At 36.3% G+C, this 22,998-nt stretch overlaps 1 protein-coding gene across 4 annotated transcripts in view; it reads left to right on the forward strand.

Moving 5' to 3' along the window:
- The window catches only part of BMPR2 (bone morphogenetic protein receptor type 2), a 108,032-nt gene that overhangs the window by 1,688 nt on the left and 83,346 nt on the right, over positions 1 to 22,998 (forward strand). The window lies entirely within an intron of this gene.

The following is a 22,998-nucleotide window of genomic DNA, read 5'->3' on the forward strand; positions in this document are numbered from 1 at the left end:
CACCCTTATTTTTGAGGCACTTAGATGTTATTTTTTAATGTTGCTTGGAAGCTGAGCGTTAGATATATAGGCTGTTCGACCATGATATTGGAATGGAGCTCAGTATTGCTCTGGCATCCTTTTGGTTTTCTGTCATGGTGACCGATGAGCATGGAGGAGCTTTCTGACTGTTACCCAGCACTGTTAGGTGCTAGGACTGATGCAGTGTGTGCATTTTCAGTAGTTTTGGAAGGCTCTTTGGACTTTGGTTTCTTTTTACTAATATCAGGAGCTATTTTTGAATGCTCGCTCTTTTCAGCATTATTTTTGTAATCTAATGTGTCTAGTTCATAGGTGAATCTTTGTGAGAAAATTGCTATATCTTGCTAAGATGCCTCAGTAAGATAATGGTAGTTTCCATACTACTTTCTTAGGAATTGTTTTAATAGAGTTATTATCAATGTGAAAATATTTGGTATCATTATTTGGAAAATCTGGGAATTAAACATATTTAAGCAGTTTCTTTATTGCTGTGATAGTCCCTGCTTTCCTCACTTCTGCTTTTTTAAGAAGTCTCTTTGGGGAGACTTCATATTAAAATGAAATAATTGACTTTGCCTACATCAGCCTGACCTTTGGCTGTTGGTATTTTAAATTAATATATGCTTGTTCTATCTGTGATAATTTAAGAGGATTTTTTTTTTGAAAAGGGGACTTTTGAAGGTCGAAAGCCTTTTATTAAAGCATGGATGAGTCAAGAATGCTAAGTATCTAACCTTTTCTCTTAGATACAGTTTTAAAAAAAGTACACTTTTTTTCTATTTGCAAAAATTGCAGTGAATTGGTAACTTCTTTGCTCTGATGAGGGAGAAGGGTTTTTGAGGGAGGGAGTGTTGGTTTGAACTAGGCCGAGGTCTGGGCAGGTGCAGTACAGGCCTGTTTAGACAATTTTGCCAATTCACCTCAATCCTGAGCTGTCAGCAGCTGCGTTCTTATTTCTGTTCTCTTTTTTGTTTTGTAAAAAGAGTATTAATGATGCTAGCTTGTTTGGTTGTCTTGTGAATAGAAACCGATTTTCCCATTGTGATTTGTTTCTTAATTGTGAAATTGTGACAATCCACGTTATAAAGCCTTGATCATAATCCTCTGCAAGAGTAATTACACGAGCAATTTGAATTTTAGTTAAAGTTACTAATGGTTGACTGTCAGTTTACACTATGTTTCAGAAAAAATGACTCTATGTGGGGAAGCTACACTAATATGTAATTCTGCCCTTTTATGTTCATGAAAGAGCCAACACCATTTCTTCTCCTCCCCACCCCTCCCCTCAAAGGATGAACTATATACTTGCATCACGGTGGAATTGCTGGCTCTGTAGCTTTGAAAACCTTGGTTAACTGCTGCTTCTGATTAGTGAATAGATACGATGTCTCAGCAGTATATAAAATTGAGTGTTGATAAATGCAAAATCATGACAGCAAAGGGAAAGTACTTTCATAACAGGTTGGTAAATTCATGTCTTGGGAAGAATATTGAGACATCATTGGGGTACCTCATCAAAGTCCTGCACTGAAAATACGGTCAGGAAAAAGAGTGCTAAGGTGCATGAAGAAAGAAGAAACTCCTGTGGTGAGGCTGTTGATGACTGTTTCACTTGTAATCTTGGACATGAATGAAGAAAGGAAGTGGTTCTTCCTTCTCCTTGGCAATCGAAGATATTATAAAGAATTAACTTTAGATCCAGAAATCTTTTTTCCTAATTATTAGGGGATAAGTAATACTGGCTTCCTCCATAAAATCTAGATCTTAATAGGTATCCAATAGCTTTGTATTTAAGTCATATATTACCCTTTCTAAAGAGAAGTGCTACAGTAAGGGCATTTTACCCAGACTAGTCTCAGATAAAAGATTAAGAAGTTTTTAAAAAATTATGTTGGAAAAATACAAGTGCCATTTGTGCTGTTTTGCTCTTTATTTCTCAGAAGTCTTCAAATTCCTTTTTAGTAAAGCTTTTGTTTGGAAATATGAGGCATATTTATACTTCCTTATGTGTTGGAGGGCTTGGGTGTGTTAATCATGAGGACCAATACCGAAGAGAGGGTTGGTGAATGTTTGAACTGTTCCCCAATATTGTTAAAGAATTTTGTTTGGGTGTTCGTGCAGACTTAATATGAATGAAAATAATTTTTCTTCTGATATAATCATGTTTTATTTGCTTGGCGTCTGTCATACATAATGCTAAACCACTTTTCCTTTTTCATAGACATCCAGGTAGGCATTCCTTTGTCTAGTGTGTAAGTTATTTGGGGAAAACATAAAACAAAAATTAAGATAGAATATCCTTTTATCTTTGTATGTCTTTCTGTAAGTTTGTACCTGTGTGCTTCAACAGGGCTTCAGAATTTTCAGAATGAATGTAATTATGTAAATATTGAAGGATTTATTAGAAAATATCATTCTAATTGTTAGTTAAAATGAGTGAATTGAAACATCTTTATGCTGTTTTATCTTGCTTGTTAAAGTTTCTGCAGCATCTCAACATCGTTTATTTGAGGTATGACTTGTGTGCCATAAGAAAGGACTTATATGATTAGTCAACTCATTTTTTTTCTACTGCTGTTTTGAATTAATAACTGAGATACATAAACGTTGCAGGTATCTCTATGTGTCTTGCATATTAAACAGTTTTCTTAAGACTATCTCCATGCCAATTTCTGCTTCTTTGCTGGAGATATACTCATTGCTAACAGCTTATTCAGCTGTAGTCTGCAAATTAAATTTATTTTTCTGCTTGACATGGGAGCTTTTTCAGAAACATTAGCCTGGCCAATGGAAACAGGCAGTTTACTCAGGAGGCACACCTGGTACACCTGATGTGTGACTGCACAGACAAGCTCTGCCTGTGCATCAGCCCAGGGCTTCCTTAACTCTCTAGTTGTGTGAAGGAAACTGTGGCTGGGAAAGTACAGCGTTCTGCACAGAACCATTCATCCTGTGGAACAGAGCCTTTCCTCTGCAAGGGAAATCAGCCTGTGTGGACTCTGTGGTATTTCAGCCTGGCTGCTAACAATTTCCAAGCAAACTTCAGTATTTCTCTGCTGCACTGTATGGTGGGGGCATATCCTGTAAGGAAATGGAAGCTGCAGTAATCAGATTGCTGAGGAGCATGAATTTCAAGCCCCGAGCCATTACATAGATGCATCACTTCTAGGATGATTGTTTTACCCTCAAAAGAGCCATGAGTAAAGGGTTACTAAATCATCTGCATATCCTCCTTTGAGGAAGGAGGGCAAACTTTACTTCACGCTGGACAAAGAGAGAAGGGAAATGTAATAGTATTTTTTCCCCCAGAATTATTCTTATGGTGAACTTCATACAAGTGGTGGCTTTAATGACACTGCTCTAGCATATATTGCCAACTTTCCTAAAAAAAAAACTTTTACTTTCTAATGTTTCTGTAGGCAGTGTTGATTTTTTTACTCTAAGAATAAGCATTGTTTTCCCACTCACCTTTTTATATTTCGTTCAGTATGCCTCAGCAATCTGTATACTTAGTACCAGTGTTTCCTTGGCAGGTGCTATCTTCCTCTGCCTTGCTGGCAAGAGGGAAGAGAAAAAAAAATAGATCAGGGCCTTCTGAAGTGGTTTATTTCTAACAGTAGAATATGCGGTTTACTGTCAATGGAGCTATTTTGTATTTGGATTTAAAGTGTGGCCATGAACACGTACTGTCATCTTTTTGAGCAGAATCTAACTTTGCTTTGCCAGTACCGTGGGTAAGTGGTATGCCCTGAATGAAATGTTATGCCCTGAATAAAATGAGTGTGATAATGCTGCATGCTGGATAGGGCAGGAATCTATGTAGCTTGCATGCAGTTGTTATGCCCTGAATAAAATGAGTGTGATAATGCTGTATGCTGGATAGGGCAGGCATCTATGTAGCTTGCATGCAATTTTAAGTAATAATTTTATTAAATTGATTGGTTTAGTGGAGTTACTGCTTCAATTTGAGTTTAAAAATAAGTGAATAATAGGAAAAAATGTTCTCCAAAACAGAAAATGTTTGAGTACTTCACTGAAAGCTAGAGTTGTCTATAATATAAATTTTTAAATTTCCTTCTTGGAGGAAGTGCATTTAAAAGCTGTTTTTGAAGACTTGTGCTGATCCTAAGGCTGATTCTGAGTCTGCCAGTGTGACTCAAGGAGTCTGTTAAGCACAGAGATGGGAGCCAGGATGAGCAGCAGTGGTGGAATCTGATAGGAGAGCTGAGGTTTGATGTGTGAACAGAAGGAAAAAAGGCTGGCAGGGCAGGAGAGCTTTGAAAAGATGAAAATTAAATCTGTTTTGTGAGAGGATGAATACCAAGGTTTATTAGACATCTAGACAGAGAAGATGACTTACATCTGTCAAACACGTTTGGAGAATAAATGTTTGCAGTTATGTGGTGGAACGAAGATTTGTGCTGAGAGAGAGAAAGCAAGCATAGTTGTAGGTAGCAGTGCTGGAGATTTCTGTTCTCTGTTATGAGAATTAACAGGGGTCTGGTCATTCAGATAATGTCTTTCTCCTCCTCAGCAGTCTTATAACTTTGGAAACTGCAAGGTTTTTGGGTGGTGATGGTATTTTATTCCAGGTAGCTGGGTAGTTGTTGATTGCATTCATGTTTTTCTATCAAAACACATTTTGTGCTTTGAACTATAAAGGTGTCTTAGCATACTGTGTATCAGTACTTTATGTTTTCTCTTTTGTCTCTTATTTCTGTGTGAGAGCGGGAGGAAAAGATAGGAGCTACAGATACAGAGAACTTCTTTTTGTGTCACTGCCATCTGTGAACCTGCCTGTTTCCTTCCTGTGATCAGTAACTTCTGATCCTGCTTGCCAATTTCAGCCATATGTGAAAGATGTCTCAAAGAGATTAGTTTGCTACTGCTTTCATGAAAATTAGTAACTGAATAGAGGAGAGAAACCTGAAGTAGAGCTTTCTTAAAGGGAAAGTCAGACAGAGCGTAGCCCACATAATTGTATCTGCTTTTAGTTGCCTGGGGGTAGTGCAAGGAGGCTGGCAGCCTCTTGGTGCATACATGGTTCTGGAGTAAGCAGTATGCTTTCTCTTGTTCACTTGAGATGTAGTAGAATACGGGGTGAGGGGAACCTAGGATCCCTTTTTGTGGGAGGGGTGGCAGTTGGGTAAGTACTGTGGGAGAAGGGACACGGTAGGAAATTAGACTTTATTAGACTGTTCATGGAACAATTTGTGTGAGTGACACTATGCTTTAAGCAAGTGTTTATACTAGACTTCCAAAACAGTACCCAAATCACTTTGCTGAAGGACTTGTCAGTTTGCAACTGCAAGGTGTGTATGAGCAAACTGCAGCTGTTTTTTATGGTAGATGTTAACTTTCACGCTTTCAGAACTGGTTTTAAGACTGTCCTGCTTATACACTTAACTTTAGTTCAGGTATCCTGTGTATTTAGCCTTATTAAGGTCTTTTTAAGATGTTTTTGTAACCGATATTTTTCTTATGGTTCCTTTGAATGTCTGTTACATATTATACTTGAAGCTGTGAAGTGAGAATAGGTTTGTTACTTGTGTTATAGAGGTGGTAGAAAGGCACTTAAGGTGACATTATGAATTGGAGTAAATGACAGACAATGACAAATCTAGTGATTATAGTGAATCTTTGAGCACAGTTCTGTTACAGGTAAGGTGGTTAAGTAATGCTAGCAATACTGCACAGCAGCTATTACAGTTAGCCAAAAGCAGATTCTACATTCATTTTCCTTGTTGTACTATTTGTTTTTTTCCTGTTTTGAGTTGTAAGCAGGACAGGTGTAAGAAAATAGGGACAAGAAATTTTTTGGAGTGAGATGACTGAAAGTATGGTTGTAAGTCATGGATACTAATGGAACTGCTTAATTTAAATTAGACAATGCAGCATTTAATTAATATTGGAGTATTGGCCACTGGCAGTGTCATCTCCCAGGCTCATCGTTCTTGGCATGAACTGAATTTGCCTCTGCATAAGTAACAGAGGTCAGGTTCACATGAGGGGAGAAGCCATAACGTAACTCAGTGACAATAATGACTGACTAAATATTCTCTTGCTCTTGCCTTTGTCTTATCAGATATATTGAGTTTGACTTGGCTCCTATTAAAAATATGTTCTATTTCTGCAACCAGAGCAGCATAGACACCAATACTTGGAACAAAAAAACCCAGCTCATCTGTGTCAGAGAAGCTTTATTAGGTTTTCCAAGAATTTAAGCTAATCCATGGTCCTTTACTATTCTGGAATCTGTTAGACATGACGAACATATATGTCAGGAAAAATAGTAATTTTATTATTCATCCTATATTTTACATTAATGATTATATTAAATAACTGTAATCAAGCAGTAGAAAGTTTAATTGTCCACTGCTACCATTTCACTTGTTCTTATGAATTTTTGCTTTTGTTAGAAATGGGGTGGTTCTGTTGTATATAGTTCATTGCCAAGTTGACCTGAAAACTAATCCTTTCTTCTGGTGATAGCCTTCAGACAAAAATATCTGAAGCTGATTTAGAGCTTTTACAGAAAAAGTAAAAATGATCTAATTGTATGTTTTTTGATAGGACGTGTACTTTTTCTTGTGCTCGGAAGGACTCTGCTAATTGAAAATGCCAATTTTAGACGATGAAGTTTTTTAGATACCTACAAAAAATTACATTTAGGCATACTTTCTTGTAGCACTTCTTTAGTTGGACTGTGGAATCTCCATATGTATGCAAAGTAGACACCTGGGTCAAGAACAATCTTTCTGTATTAAAATAATATTTTTAGTTACAGTCAGAGAGGAGAAAAAGGAACCCTTCAATGAAGCTTGTCTAGATACCGTCACAGTGTCTATTTGTTATGTTTGCATGTTTAAAGCTTTTATTGTAGCTGTAATCACTCAGGCAAGGGAACTGTAGTTGTAGCAGCTGCTATGATACAAATAGACATATACGACTTGAGCCTGCCAACTGCAACGGGAGACAAACCTTGTGTCACGTTATACATGCTCCTGTCTTGCAGGACTTGGTTGTGATATTTTAGTAGGACTTTACTAAGATGTGGAAAAACTTGTTCTAGCATTCTCTGCTATTCTTACTATGCTTTATGGATTGGTATGAAAGAATCTGAATCTAAATGAGTGAAAGAGATGTGAGAGCAGTTTAATTTTCCCTAAATTAACGTAAATTATTTCTAACACACGCTACAGCAGTATTTGCATCTATACTGAAAGTTTGAAAAGATATCCAAGTCCTAGATTTCTACTATATATTGCATATATGCAATGAAGACAGCTTATAATACATGTATAGATATCCATATGTACTTGGTATGTTAACAACATTCAAGCGTACTAATCTGCCACACTGCTTAAAAAAATAAAATAAAAAAGAATAGTATTTTAATATTGGCGAATTAGATGTTTGCCTAGTGTTCGTAATTTCCAAAAAATCATTGTAAAGAGCTTGGTTTGTCACCAGTCAATTTTGCATGTGTTGATTAAATTCTAGTTTTACCAAGATATGTTAAATGATTTCTCTCTTAGTTATGCTAAGTCAAATCCAGCCTAATTAAGTTTTAGTTTAATTTAGATTATAGTAATTAATGCAGTTTTAGCTAATCATTTAAAAGCTCATAGTAAATATTTTTCATGCGTTTTTCAATATAAAGTTAGAAATATTTGATATGATAGATAAGAAGACTTTCTTTGCTTTTATTGTTTCCTGTCAGAGAAGTGGTGTCACTAATCAAGCCGTCAGCAAATTTAGCTTCTCTTATTTAAAAAAGCAGTGGAGTAGAATACTTGTGTGCAATACAAATAAGCCCCTAATTATGATTTTACTGATCTGTATGTGGACTGTATAATGCTACCTAAAACTGAAGATGTGGCTTTTGGACACAAGAATATGCAGTCTAGAGATGACACTACATAGTAAATGAGTTTCAAAAAAGGATGGAGGGCAGGAGATGGGAAATAAAGAAGAATGATACAATAATAATACAATGTAATAACTCAAGAACATCTTCATGGTATTGATTTGAGAATGCGAGAGTACTTTCTTTTTCCCCTCCTGCGTGCAGAAACGAAAATAGTGAGGTCCCAAGGTACTAGAATGAGAAAGGTGCCACTGTATATTTCACTCGTGCTCATATTCTGAGCAGGAGTCACTGTACTGAGGAAAGCTTAGATGTGTTTGAGAGAATAGAATAAAAGGGATGTTGAATTTGGTCCTGCTGAAGAATGGAAGAGTTTAAAGGGGAGAACAACAATTTAGAAGTGATATACTTTGAAACATTCATCAAAACAAGGTCCCTCATCATGAAGCAAGTGAAGATTTGCAAGAGGAGACTGATATGATGGCAACAATATGATGGCCAAAAACCTGTTTTTCCTAACCCTTTTTGGAAGGCTAGAAGAAGGGCTATTAACAAAAGAGCTGTAGTGAGGCATCCAGAGGAACAAAGAATGGACTTTTAATGTGATGTAAACAAAGCAGTGAACAGAGTTGGTGATCCAGTCCTGCAGAGAGGAAGATGGGGAAAGTTAAAAAGCCCCACAATTAACAAAGATTCCCATTAAAAATTGGAGAACCCCTGAAGAATGTGAACTGTGTTGCATACAGTGTAATGTCTGTTGCACCCTTACTCCTTCAGTATGTCTTAATATAGAGAGGAGCTTGCTTTAGCAGACTGAGAGCACATCTGGAACTGAGCCACTAAATCCAGAATATGCCCCCCAAAATTCTATCTGAAGTGTGCTGTATATATCTGGTATCCATAAAATAGGAGAAACAGGTTCTGGCTGAACTGTTTGCAGTTTAAAGAAAGTGATGAAAATTGAAACTTCTAATGTAATTATTTTAAACATTTTCATATAGCAAATAATATCTTCAGGAAAGTGTGAGAAGGTGCTTCCAAGTTTATTGGTTATAGGAGGACAAGCAGTAAGTAGCAGATGTCCGTGATAGCGTGGAATGAGGAGGCACAAATGGTGAGATTTACCTTGAGAGTTTGTGGATAAATGTTAAGAATTCATGAGCAAAAAGATGTAAAGAATGGGATCAGCTAAAATGAAAATTTAATGGTTTGTCAACTGATTTGCATTAATTGCTTCTGTGAGTGCTGCTAACCTGCAATAAGTGTAAAGTAGTTCATGGAAAGAAGTTTTGAACATACACATGTGAAGTTGCTGCAGAATGTTTGATGCATGGTAAATTGTTACTTTAATTTCATATTTTATCTATTTTCAGGGATGTCATCTTTTCTCTGCTAGTCAGCTGTGCTTGAGCAGAGATGGAGATGGTAATCCCTCTGCAGCCTAAAATCTGTCTAATGCAGCACTTTAAAGGGAAGTGGTAAATTCTGTATTTAAGAGAGGACAAACATAATTCTATAGTTTGCTTTCACTAACAAAAACAGAATTAGCTAAAAACAGTGCATTAAAAAGAAAATGTCAATCAAGTGAAAATAAGTCATTATTACAATTATCTGTTTAGCTGTAATTCAGCCTCTTTGTGCCTAAGCCTCTTTATTTGTGATGAAGTTTTCAACTGCATGCTTGCATATTCCTTTTTCCTGCAGGATCTCTGCCTCATTTGCTGGGAAGTGGATTCATTTGAGGTTATTGCATAGAAATATGCTTTCTTGGTTGCAGATCTTTCTGCTTCTCTCTTCTTAGCTGTTATCTCCTACAATTCTTGGGTTCTTCATGTGCTTGCTTCTTGTTGTTCTCTCTCCTTCATTTTCACTTGTTCCCCTTATTTCATTTATAATGAAAATACGCTTTTATTTAATCTTGAACATTGCTATTTTATGCGTTTCTTTGGTTTAATGAAAAGAAACTAATAGTATCATGTTACTAAAAAGAGATCTTTGATAAGTGCTCAGATCAACTGAGATGCGTAAAGGAAGTGCAAAAGACTGAAGTTTATTCTTCCCTAAAGGAATGTTTAGCTTCCTTGACTCATTTGGTCTGTTTTCTAAGAGGGGCATTTTTCCCCCTTTTTTTTGTTTTACAGAACACAGACTCTGGGAATCCTAACTGGCTGATGACAGATCCCATGTGAATATATCATCAGTTCCAAGGGGAAATGCAATGGCGTAGTTTGCTGAAAAGAAGGCAGATTAGAGGCAGTATAGGACAGTCTATCTATCTAAACATGGCTCTGTGTATAACTAAACTTTTTAAACATACATGAACTTGAGTAAGTCATTAAAGAAACTATTTCAGATATATTTTTAAATAATGATTTCAGAAGAGTCTTATGAACTCTGTAATTAGATTTTTGGGGGCTAGTTTTTTATTGCCAGTTAGGATAAAATTGCATCAAAGGGCAACTCCAGTCCTTGGGGAATCTACAGATTCCTATAGCATTGATTCCTTATCAATTTCCGCACATAGTGCATTTTATCAAAAGATTTTGAGGACTTCTGGAAGGCAAGATGACAGTATTCTTTTCCACTATAAATACAAGAATATTGAATTTCTTCTCAATGTTGCCAACTAGTGAATGTACTGGAGGTAACAGTTTAAAAAGAACAACAACATGCTGTTTTAGAGAGCCATATCTTGTCAAAAGTGCAGTAGGAGATTCAAATGACAGTGGATACCTTGCCTTTGTAGTTTTGCTAGAATTATTTAGGATTCTGATCTTTGTGTTCATTTTTGTATTATGCAAGACTGATGAGATCAGATTTTGGATGTTAGCTTAGAACTGTGGGAGCCTTTGCCTGCTCTGCCCTTCCTATCCTTCCATTTTTTTTATTCAGCAGATATATACAAATATGAATACAATGACCCTCCTCATTTCTAATGCCTCCATTTGAGGGCACAGAGAGAACCCTCAATAGAACCCTAAGAGAACCTCTCTTCTGTCCCATCCATGGCATCTATGCTGTTCTGTTAAGAATTGCAGAAGATGTCTGTTAGCTTATGATAGTAAGCTAAAATCTCATAGCTTTAAAATAAACAGAATTTAACTAGTCAGAGTTAACTACATATTTAGTAATGATACTTGGAGAGAGAAGCTCTTAATCTCCTCTTTCATGAGCCACCAAATATTTCTTTTGGTCATCAAGAGCTGACAAATCATACAGTGGCATGTGTCCCTACAGATTCCTATACTTGTGTTAAATTGTCTCAAGTGCAAATGATCACGCCAAGCAGTAGTGCTTAAGTACCATAACAAAATTATGTTTATGTGAGAACTACATGCCATTTGTGTTTACTGGTGGAGCACTAGCAGCTTAAATCTGTATCCTGACTTGCCCACTGGTTCGCATTCAGAACCTAACCTAATTCAGGTTTACAGTTTCCATGTGCAACAGGAGTGGATACATTCAAATCTAAAGTTGAATGCTCAGCCAATGCTTCAACAGGGCAGACATCAGTTTTGAGGTAATACTCAGATTTTACTTTGAACGTGTCACGGTATGAAGACAGCATGTTATTGCAAGCTTCAAACCCAGGTATTTTGTAAGAGTGGCTGAGGGAAAAGGAAACAGTAGTTAGTGTTGCTACATAAGATGAAGAAAGGAAATGGGAGCCTCCCTCAAGTGCAGCCACTAAGCCAAATAGTTAAAAATAACTACTTTTCTCTCTAAGCAATTGTCTAAGTTGCTACAGTGTTGTTGTTTTCTAGAGAGTTGTAGAGAAGCCTCCTCCCCTAGATTATCTGTTCTGATACATCAGTCCTGTTTTGAGAATTTGTGCTCTATACACAACTGATCATGGCAATATTGATGTTTAAAATAACAGAAAACCATTGAGGCCTAACTGACTGTAAGAGGGAAAGAATCTCCTTCAGAGTACTTAAAACTACCTAGACAAATGATGGAAAGAGGATCGTGGGGAGACGAAGTACCTAGCTGTTTGTTTCTTAACATGCCAGCAGCAAGCAGGAACACCCGTCTGGTGTTTCCTGCCCGTTGTCATTCATGTCACCATTATGGGTTTGTCTCATGATACCAAACTGATGTTTTTTTGAGACATCCCATAATTGAAAGGTGGTTTTGAGAGCACCACACTTGTTAAAGCTACACTTATGAGAAAACTTGTGAAAATTGGTGATTTATCGTAAAACATAAAACTACAAGAAATGATATTTTAAATTGAGAATTTGTTTTCTGAAGTTTTATAAATGCTTTTCTTAATTTCTTAGAGCTGTTGAGTAATCAGTTTCAATTTTATACAAACAATTCTAAAGTAGAAGAAACTTTAATTTGAAATAGTTTTTAGAGTAATAGTTTTAGAGTTTTTAGAGTTTTGCAGGAATTACACACTTTTGTACTGTTCTTTGCATTCTGCTTGGTCAAATTGAAGTTTTTATATCTCAAATAGCTGTTGTTTTGTATAATCCACTTGTCATCCTTTTCTGTTTGAATGAGTTGTTCTTGTGAAGTTTTAATAAGTAGCTGAACAAGTGCCCCAATTTTTTTTGGTAGTGTGCACAGTTACCCAGCTGTGTGAGTATATTTAATTATTCAACAAAAATGTGGTACATATTTGGTAGGCACATGGTAGATGTTCCTCATTGTAGATGAAAGTGAATTTTTAATATGAAGCTTTATCTATTTCTAAATTAGCAAATCCAAGCATCAGCACACTCTGACATGCTTTCATTGCATTTTCTAAAAGCAACAATTAACTACAAAATTTTCCTTGTAACATTCTACTCTTTTTTTTTCAATACTATCATTGCCTTTTTTTTTTTTTTTTTTGCATATAGAAATGATAAAGTGTATGGACATAAATACATTGATAAAATTTTATTACTCTCATTTCCCTTTTCATCTTTAGTATTTCCTTAGTGTCTTTTCATTTTTTTCTCTTCTGTCAAATGTTCAACAAGTGCCTATTCCGCCTATGTAGGTGAGTGAAGAGATAATCTGATCCATAGCTTTATCCAGTTCTGCTGCTAGAATGTTTTTGATGTCTGATACTACTATATGTAAAATTACTGAGCCCTGCCTTTGCTCTAGATTTTAAGAAACTCCTAGGCACAAAGGACATTTGAGCAAGCGTACAAAATCCTAGGAGAATTTTCTGTTAACCTTTTCTGAAGCTATTCATTTTTCAGATCCCAGGTAATAAATTATTTAATGTGTGGGGCAGTAGACTATATGTGTTTCAGATAAATATTGATTTTTGCAAATCAATTCTCCTAAATATTGATGTTCCAAATATTATTTAGTGAAAAAAAAAGGTGTGAATCTGAGGACTTACCACGGTTTTTGCTGCTTCTGTTTTTTACTTCTACTTTTTCTCTCTCTGTTTTTCCCTGTATACTGCCATTGCTGTTCTGCTTTGTGGTTATTCATTGCCCAAGGTAAATCCAGGAGGCAGTATCTTAATTAAAGATGGCAGTTAACCAACCATGAATGGTGAGCTGCTCCTGTTTTTGCTTTTTGACAAAGTATTGCCATGTACTAGGTATTTTTTTTCTTCATATTCTCTGATTTGCCACACTGGGATAAAGAATAGTACATAATACTGTGTCTCTGAAATAGAGAAAGTATTAAACATTGATATGATCTGATAATTGGTCACTTTTTTCTGGTGACTGTTAACCTGAGGTTATCTGAGAATTGGTAAAACTCTATTATATGAGCTTAGCCAGATATTGTAAACTTCTGTGCAGTTTGAATTTTAAGCTGTATACAATAGGATAAAATGCTAAGGCAGTTGTAGATGTTGTTTTTTCTTTGTAATCAACTGATTTCCCTTTTCCTCCTGTTTGGAACAGCTATTTTTGCTAATAAGCCTTAAGAGAACTTGCAAAATCCCTTATCATGACAAGGAGTAAGATGATTGTGTTCTTAAAATTAGCGACTTTGGAATTAGGAGAGGGTGCATTTTAAGTCATCCTGGGTAGATAGAACTTTTAGAATCCAAATTACAGAAAATGGGATGTACTAGAGCTTTGTTATTAAATTCTTGTATTAAAATAAACTAATTGCAAAATCTTTATACTATTGCTATTTCAAAGTAATTTGGAATGGATGCTGGACTATAGTTTCTTTAATACAGGAGAAGCATGCTACCTGGATGCAGACTTTAAAATGTATTACTGGAAAAAAAATACAGTAGGATTAAAAGTATCAAAAGCAATTTTGCCATGCAGGTGATAGTGAATGAAAGTAAAAGATTGGATGCTACGATACTGGTTACAGATGAAGAGATAACAGAGAGCTGTAGTAGAAAAGATTATTGTGATCATTTTCTACTTGGAAACAAGAAAAACTCTAGTGAGGTAGAAGACTGCTGACAACGTAATGGGAGGTAAACTTCTTTTTTCTTAATTTCCTTTTGTGGCTGAGTGGCTGAAGCTGTAGGCACCAGATTGATGTAAGGAATGAATCTTACTCACATGAGCCAGGTAATCAAGATCTCTTTAAGAATATGAAAAAGAAAAGAAAAATCAAATTAGGGTTAACTCCTAGGAAAGGTTGGGGAGAGAGAGGACTACTTAGTCTTTAGATTTCTGAGTAAATCTAAGTAGCTGACCTGTGATGTTAGCCTAATACATGCACATAGTTTGTGCATAATTACTTGTCTCTGCCTTACCACCTGCATGTTTTTCCTGTAGCTTTTTCCCTTGCGTGTAGTTTTGTCTGGTATTAAACACAGACAAATCTACACAGAAATAATGTACTAACAACAAATATTCTGTATATTAGTATTTTTGTTTGTTGGTACTGTTCTGTAAAATACTGCCGAATATAAATATAAGCTAGTTGTTTAAGTAGCTTAATGGTGTTGTCTAAAAATGGATATTTGAAGCAGTGGAAGCTCTCTTCAGTTATATACTAGGACTTCATGTAGTCCTTCCTCATATAAAAGACTGAAGCTTGCAAGGCATGGACACTGTCTTTGACAAAATGCCTGTAACTATGTTGTTTTTTTTTCTCTTTTTCTTTTAAAACAAAATATTCCTCGCTACTGCTGTCCTCCCTGAATGCTAAGGAATAATAGAATTCTTAGTCCTTATTCTTTTGATTGCTGCATAGCATTCAATGAATATATCCTCATGAGATAGGGCAGTGTTATTTACTGCTTTTTCTGATGAGGAATTGAGACACAAAAGAAAGTGGCTTGCCTCAAATTACCTTGACTTGCCATTGGTGGAATAATGACTTAAGTTGCACATTTGCAGGTTAATACTGTAACCACTTTAATTCTTGTGTCTCCAGCTTTATCCAAAATGATTTCATCCTCTGGGACAAGAAGTTATTTTAGTTTCCCTTTGAAACTGTTGCTGGTCTTCGGAGATTGTTTGGTTGCATCAATGTATGCAGTCTTGTAAATTGGAGTCTGTTTAAGTTGGTACAGATGTTCTCCCTCGCAGGGTTACACCTTGTTTTGTAATGCTGACTTACTTAACATAAAGTATCTATTTAGTATCTTTGGGTGAATTAGAGGAACATTTAATGAAGCTCTTTAGAGATTCGGTTCCACTGAATGCCAGGAAGAGAGTCTACGAAGAGTCCTAAGGAAGAAGAGAGAAAAAACTGTAAGATCAGCCATCCAGGCTGTTTTGCATCCAGATAGCCTGGCAAGAGCTGCCACTGATAAGGACAGTTATTAAAACAAACCAAACCAAAACCAAAAGCCTTATATTGAAAAAAAAGATGTCATTGAAAAGAGAAAAATCTGTTGCTATATGTTTTGATCCTAGCTGTTATTTTACTCCTGTTTCTTACTACAACAATATTTTGGTTTCCAAACCACAACATTGTGACTGGAATCATAGAATAACTGCCAGTTTTTTGGTTAAGTGTTAGAGGATGGGCAAAAAAAAAAAAAAAAAAAAAAAGTTTTCTTACAGAGTGGAGTTGCTCCTCATTGGAGATTACAAGCATTTTCAATATCTGTTGCCCGAGCTGCTGCTTCTCCTTGGTGCTTTTCACTTTTTTCTGCCTCCTTTGCTTTTCTCCGCTTCTCTGAGTGCTGAGCAGCTGTGTGGTGGCTGCTTTCTCCCCTGGCCTGGCTTCTGGCCTCTCTGTGCTTTTTGTGTGTTAGCATTCTTAGTATTTTTGTCTCCTCCTATTTTGTGTGCTTCCCTGGCAAGAGCAAGGAGCATAGGAGAGACAGCTGCCTTGCTTCTAGTTCCAGTTTTACCAGACTAGGCACTTGGCTGCTGGAGGAGGAACCACAGATAAGTTCACCTCAGCTTGTCCGTAAAGCAATTGAGCACATTTTTATGTGCCTGTGGAAGTGGTGTGTGCACAATCGCATGTCCTAGAGAGGCTGTAGAGCATGTCCAGTGTTGCTGGTCTATGAAAAATTGAGCTTACATACTAACAGCCTCTTCTGAAGCTTTTCAGAGACCTATAATTTTGGTACTTTGTCAAGAAAATGAGCAATCCTCCCTCCATTTCCCTTCCACTTCCCTAAAAAAAAAAAAAAAAAAAAAAAAAAAAAAAAAAAAAAGCTAACCACAAACCAACCAAAAGCCACACCCTTGGTATGAGGCAGCCCATCTACTACATCTAAAATTCTGCTCTAGCTCTTCCAGGTTTAGAATTTGTCAACAAAATACTTGCAAAAAGTGTTTTAATGCTGGACTCTGGGCCATTTTTCTAGTCTTGGTCTTGGGCGTGATAGTCATTAAACATCTGAATCTGATTTTCTTTTTTAAGTAAATTGGTAGAAGGACATATGCTATATGAGATTTCTGTCCAAACTGATAGTTTGGCAAATATCTTAAGCAACTGAAAATAGAGTTCCTCTAAGATGTGTCAGAAAACCTAATTACAGGCAGAGTTCCAGGGTTGGTTGTAATAAATATATAATTATTCCCTTCCCTCTTGATTTAAATTAAAAGCTAGTAAATATAAATCATGTCAACCCAACTGTCACTCAGTACTGTCCTTAATGGCTGACATTGAAAAGGTGGTTAACAATGCAGTTAGTTCAGAAGAGGTCCTAAAATGTGAATTTCAGGTTATGAATACAAATACACTGAGCTGAAATGACATGAAGGTAAACTAGAATAGCAATATTTGTGGTGGTGGTCAGTTAAAAAAAAAAAAAAAAAAAACTAATCATGATAAAAAGCCAACAGGATATCAAAACTGGTGTGTTAATGTAAATATTTATAACCTATTTGAACCAAGTGTCATCATGCCTTCCACTATGATTTACAATTTTGATGAAACTTTTTTGCTTAAATTTGTTCTGTAATGTTGCAGATTGATAAAAATTATGAATGCAATACTCAGGAAAAATAGTTTTATGGGGATGTTAGGGGGAAATCTGTAACTCCTGGCAAGGACTTTTTAAAAAAGAAGCATTCACAGCACTACTGTTTTCCAGCTTCCTTCCATTTCCTCAGAGAAGCTGCTGGCTGTGATGGCCTGTATTCCAGTTGGCTCAATGTCCTCTGCTCTGCTTTCTGCCCAGCAAGCAGCAAGACTTGTATTCAGATGAGCGTTTTTTTAATGGGCCCATTCACAAGTTGCACGTTTTCATGTAGAGCATGAACTTTGCTTCAGAACTGTATGTGCTCAGCTATTACAATCACGTTTTCAAAGAACAAAACCTTACATCCTTATGGAGAGGTTTCTGCATTAGTGCTCTCGAACTGTCCCAGTGACACAAACTGTGTGTTTGACAAATAGTTTTACCTATGAAAGATAGTTCTGAATGCCTTTGAGGACTTGTAAAACTTTTTTGACAACATTTTTCTGGAGAAGACAATGGTGCTGTTTTTGACTGGCTTAACCAGGTGAAGTGGTACAGTTGCTCAGCCTGGCTGAGCCACTTACTTGATCCCTTCCCAGTATTTTTAAGAATGCTTGCACATGGCAGTTTATTTTTCCTAGGGAGCCATCAAGAGTTTTTATATATCTCATTTTCTGTGGATATGAGACATGATGAATTTTAAAAGGAGTGAGAGACCAGTCTTGAGAGCTAGGGAAGAAATGCTGTGTAGAGGACTCAAAAGAAGCAGTGAGGCTAGGGTGGGCATGTAGTGCGCTCTCCCTTTACTGTTACAGTGTTCTTTATTTGAAGCTTACAGTAGCTCTGCTGAAGCAGTTTTCCTTCTTGGAGTAGTGTTCAGCTGCAGGACTTGCAGGGTTGTGCACTTGAATATATTTGCCGCTTCACCTTTGCCGCTGTTCTGTAATTTGTGCACTTGATTCCCTTGATGAAACGTATGACTGGTGGGTTTCTCCTGCAAGCTGAGACTTGCTCCGCTTCCCCCATACATTGCTGTAAGTACCATTCATATGGCTCCGGGAGTTGGAAGGGTATTCTGGGAAGTGGACGTTTTGGCCCATAGGTTTTGGGTTCCAGCAATCTGCGGTTCCAGTCACTTGTTAGAATGAAATCATAGAGCTAGTTTAGTAAATTATTTACCGAGGCCAGACAAGACTGGCGGAGGTGCCCTTATTGTGAAGTGAAAGCTCTCTAAAGCACTGAAACAATTGAGGGCAGAATTAGAGCGGAATTTAAATGAAGTAAAGATTTTGTGGCAGCCAGCCAGAAGGCCAGATCACATTTTCTGAAGTACTGGCTGGGTGTGTTTTCATAATCTGATACTGTGGCTCTGGAAGCTTGTAGAGCTTTCTGTTTTTGTTTATAAGGTTACTAAAATGTATGATTGTCCTAGCATCATCTAGTTCTGGTAACTGGTGCTACCTTTGTGTTTATCAAGAATTTGGAAGAGACTCACAGATTCTCTCAAGTATTATTAGGAAGCCTGTGGAGCCAAGGTCACTTCAGTTCAAGTCAAGCTCATTCAGAAATGCCCCTCTACCTCCAAACCCTGTCGTACCCTTAAACTGCCCCCCCTCAAATTAGACTGAGAATAGCTTCCTTAGCAGATTAAAAGTTCTGTCATGAACCTGGTATGTGGATTGATGGATTAGGTAAATCTGAGATCCCTATTTAGTCCATCACCTGAGCTGAACAGAATATGGGGCAGTGGTGGCCGTCTGTCTGGGAAGAGAAAAACCCAACAGAAATAAAAAGCTGTATTTTAAGGGAAAGAAGAACTCAATTTCCCTTGGCATAACATGCACTTTTTTCTCATATATATATTCCTGCTGTTCTCAAATATTCAGTTACCCTAAGCTTGAATTTATTGTAAAGAATTTTCCTTACTGGCTTTAGGACATGTCAGTACATCTTTTTTGAAAACACTTTTTATAAAGGTTTTAGGTATACAGTTGAAAACAACTTCAAAACCAGCCTTAAATACTTAGCAGTATTTATTTCTATAATTTACATGTCTGCTTTGTCATGGAAAATATTTTTCCTCTAATCTGTTTAGATGAGTATGGGTATGGTACATTTTCATAAGTTTTTTGAAGCTGCAAGAATTAAATTTTGAAGGTAGAACTTTTTTTCTAAAAAGGCTACTGAAACATGCGTACGCATTCTTCTGCACCTCTTTCAGTATTCTTCATGGAACTGATGTCTTTTTTTTTTTTTTTAAACCGTTGCTCTTTACTGTTTCTTCATGATTTCCTGAAAAGTCAGCCACCCCCCTGCCCTGAAACAATTGAAGTAGATTCAGAGATGATATATACCACTGAAAGAAGTAGTTTTCTTTTTTTGACTTATCATGACTCAGATGAGATATTAATAGTCAAATAATTTTTGAACGATTCTGTGTAATTTGCCCTTCCATAAATGAACTGCATTACAAATGTCAGTACATACAAATCATATTATTCTAAGTTTAAGACTCTATCATGAAAGTTAAAGTTCTGGAGTATTAAATAATTATTTTACAGACATGGACATTTCTCATCATCATCCCTATCTTTGCCTTTCTTAACAGCTGCAACTGAGTATTCAGTCTTCACTGAGTATTTACAGAGGTAACCACATGCAACTGGAAAATGTTTTAATATCCTTTCTGCTGCAGATATTCATCTGATGGGACAAAATACTCTACCTTTCCACAGCTGAAAAATATAATCCCCTCTCTGTATTTCTGATGCTGTTGTAGCAGATGGGGAAGAATGATAGAAGACCTGGAGATCAATGTATAAACTAGGCAGCTAACAAGAAGCAAAAGTTAATTTTCCCTTTTCATTAATTTGATGCAGGATGGTGCTTGCCAGGGTTAGTGCTAGCATCATGATTTGCAAATTGAGTGGAGTACACTGTCAACGTTTGTATAATTTTTGTTTTAGTGGACACTTCATATAGAGCAGTTTCCAAGTTACTCTGAAAATCATGTAAGCAATGGATTAAATCTCTTTCAGTTATGTAGGAATGAACAACTGCCAGAGGTGCTATTATTGCCAAGGTATAATGGCTCTGCAGCTGGGGAGAAAACTCCTTAGTTTTCTGAGTTTAAAATAATAATGTACTGTAATCACTGCACAAACCTTTGGGAACTATTTTAAGTGTAGGTGAATTTTGGAAAATAAAGCTATTCAAATTACTGTCGTGATCTAATGTTTCATATGAATAATTGTGGGTAATATTAGTGTTTGCTGTTGTTACTTATGCAGTTTCCACTTCATTTTTGTATTTCTGTATTTCTTGGAAGCAATAGTATGTCTCAATAATGCATGCTTGTTAAAAGCATGCTCTGGACTATTTTTTTTTTTGTGTACTGCTCTGCATTTAACTCTCTCTCATGAAAACTTGCTGAGATAAGTAACGGTAGGACCAGTGATTATTGCTGTTGCTTCTGAGACTTAAAAAATAGCATTTCTGCTCACAGGAAAGTTCAGAGCTTAGTCTTTTGTTTTGGGATGTGTATCTGTGAGCTTGTGTAATGTTGCCATACACAGCTTACAGAGCACTAGTATTGCAATCAACTAGAAGTACTCCGTGGTTGTCCTAAGGCTGAATGTGCTGTGCAGACTTATGAATATCAATCCTGAAATAGCTACTAATTAGCTCATGATGCAGTCTATGTTGTTTTATTCTAAAAGATTGAATATATAATATAATTCTACCTGCATTTAACCAGAAGTGCATTTCAGTGTCTTTTTTGCAATTCAGGGCCAATTAAAGTTATTTCTATGCGGAGAAGGTATTTAAGATGGTTTAAAAGTTGTCATATAAATATGCAGCTCTGTATACAGAAGTTGATTTTTGTGCAGGGTTGTTTTATAGGAAATACCTGCAAGTAATAGTAGTTCAGATTTGGTCACTCAGGTGTCTGTGAAGGGCGGAGAGAGGCAGAAGAGTTTCTTGTTCCCTAGTTTTTTGTCTTATTCTGGTGAGGGTCCTCAGGATCCAGACAGGGGACTACAGTTCCTGCAACAGACTATTTCCTCTTCCTTCCATAGCAGCAATCCATTAGTAGATCTTATTCCTTACGTTTTTTCTTAGTATCTGAGCTACAAAGAAAAAAAAGATTGGCGGAATATAGTATTTTGTTTTGACAAGCAAAGTTTTAAGACAATGCAAAATGGAAGTCTTCTCATTTTGAGCTTGCATTTGTTGCAAATTGGTTTCTTTTGCTGAATTTTATACCGTAAACAGGATTAATCAAGTTCCATTGGTCAGTGTTATACTACAAAGATTTAATTGATTTAATCTTCCTTTTACTTGTCTGACAAATGAGGTGGGCTACCAGCCTGTTCAGGAGATCTTTCCAACATTTAACACCAAGTATTGGGTGCTCTCTGAAGACTAAGAAGATGAGATCAACATCAACTCAGGTATGAACTAATAGCATGAATTTCATGGAGATTGTTTCATGCATCATTCGTAACAGTATTGTTCCAGAAAATAAAACCAAAAGAAGAAAGAAGAATTAAACTTACTGCTTTATTGGGAATGGAGGAAAGGACGATAGGAACAGCCTGGTTTTGGAACTTGAGGAACAATGACTCTCTGTAACTGTGTACTAAGGGAAAGAAAGCCAGTTGTGTTTCTGGTAAAATCAGAAGTTCATTAGGTGTTCTGAAAGTTGCTGTTCTGAAAAGGAAATTTAGCTCTGCCTGCTTGCTGTGTTTATTTGGGAGCTTCAGGACTGTCAGATGTTAAAATTGTGTGTGTGTGTATGCACTTAGGTTATACAAGTGGATAGGTTTCTTGATATCTGTATTCTATTTTAAATATTTAAGAGCCCAAGACACTTCCCTTCATTCCAGAATGGGCTGTATTTCTTTCTTAATTTCTTGGACAGAATTTCATAGGTGATTTCCTAAACTCACCCTGTAAAACATGAGTGCATCAGAGTAATGGGTGTAAATTTTTGTCTGTTTTTAAAGTGTGATCCTTTGGATATGAGATGAATGATTGTAACAACACAATTTTATAACTAAACATTTTTAATGTAAAATATAATGTAGAATATTGTAGAATTATGTAGCATTTATATGATATACAAAATGGATTATGAGATACAAGCAGGTATAAGAAATGCTTAGTAATGCAAAATCTGGGTGATTAACTCTTAAGTCCATAACACAGAAATTTTTCAGACTTGCGGAAAAAAGTATATCAGTTGATGTATGTTTTTCTTCTAACAGCTCATTGTCAAATCTGAATTTCCTTTATCTATAGATGTAGTCAGTTACCTTTCAAATTGAAATATTTGCCTGTATTTGTTTTCTATCTTTGTAGATATTTACGTTAATTAGATTGAAAAGACATTTTCTGAATGATCAAACAACCTTTTTATTTTTTATCCTTGTACAGGTTAATTTCTATAAAGGTACTTTAGGGTCCTTTTGTTGCGGTGCAAGTGTAATGTCTTGCTTAGTAATCTGTCTTTTTACATGAGCTCTGTCTTGAAACTCCCCCTCTTCACAGTCCATTTACCTTATCTTAGAGGAAGACCTGAAATGTTTGTATTGGACTACAGCACAAGGTTGTCTTGAATTTCATGGATGTGGATATGTAAGGAAAGGCAAGACTGGTAACTGACAGCACTGGAAATTCCTAAGTCCACTGGTATTTGCCCAGGTCATTAGGAACAAAGTTACTCAGGGTTCGTATGAAGGAAGAAGATTTAAAGATTTACTGTTAAGAAATGGCTAAGGCTAGGAAGTCTGAAGTG

Source organism: Rhea pennata, chromosome 6, assembly GCF_028389875.1.
Source record: "Rhea pennata isolate bPtePen1 chromosome 6, bPtePen1.pri, whole genome shotgun sequence".
In the NCBI taxonomy this organism is placed as follows: Eukaryota; Metazoa; Chordata; class Aves; order Rheiformes; family Rheidae; genus Rhea; species Rhea pennata.